This window comes from Dendrobium catenatum, unplaced genomic scaffold, assembly GCF_001605985.2.
Source record: "Dendrobium catenatum unplaced genomic scaffold, ASM160598v2 fragScaff_scaffold_432, whole genome shotgun sequence".
Classification (NCBI taxonomy): domain Eukaryota; kingdom Viridiplantae; phylum Streptophyta; class Magnoliopsida; order Asparagales; family Orchidaceae; genus Dendrobium; species Dendrobium catenatum.
In genome coordinates this window covers 361,246-362,230 of record NW_021318894.1, presented here as the reverse complement: position 1 = coordinate 362,230, position 985 = coordinate 361,246, and positions in this window count along the sequence as shown.

Here is a 985-nt window from a genome sequence, read left to right as displayed (position 1 = left end):
TCCCTAAGAGTTCTGGTTGAAATTTATGCCATGCTCTTATTATTGCCTCTTAACAGTCTCCAGTTTCTTGGTTTATATTTTATTTTGGTTTAAGTTGAAAGCCTAGGAGCGATAGTTGCTACCATTATTCTGTTGAAAAACTTGACGTTGCAAGTTACCTTCTATTGATATTTGCAATAGCAATAGAAACAACTTTGATGACTTGCCTTCGTTTGAGACATAAGACTTGGTTTGGAACGGTTTTCTTAGTACTTTCTAAAGCAATTTTTTTGTACAAAAAATTTTATGAAGTAAATATTTTTTACTACAAATTTGCTTTTAAAAGTACTATGGTTTCATTTGCGACGGCTTTCGTATTGCTGCTTAAAGAAGCTTTATAGTATAAAAATTAAATTTTTTGCATCAAAAATATGCTTTAAGAAGCAATAAAAAAACTGTCCCAAACTATGCTTAAGAAAGTCGTTCCAAACGAAGCCCAAGTCCATATTAATTAATTGATACTGTCTAAACAGTATCAATCACATTACTTTCATTTCCTTCTCTTTTTTCAAAATCATTTCTTATTCATGTGTGTGAGTATATTGTGTTGTCAACCAATATTATAAGGTGATGTACATCATTAAATCATACACTTGCAAACATTTTTATATGAATTTTTTTATTTATTTTCTCCATATTATTTCATATTGATGTATAATATGCATTATGTGGCATATGATAATTGATCTAATTATGATATAAAATTCATGTCATCCATTTCAATATAACCAATTGTTTTTAATAGAGATATTTTATAAAGCATTAACATTAAGTAATTAAATATTTATAGTATTTGATGCATCAAATTTAGGAGAAGTAAATATCATTACTGTGAATTAGAATATAAATACTCATCTTAAATTTAAATAATTTGATATTTCATTCATACTATTCAGTCCGGCGTTGATAATTTGACACCTTATATATATATATATATATATATATA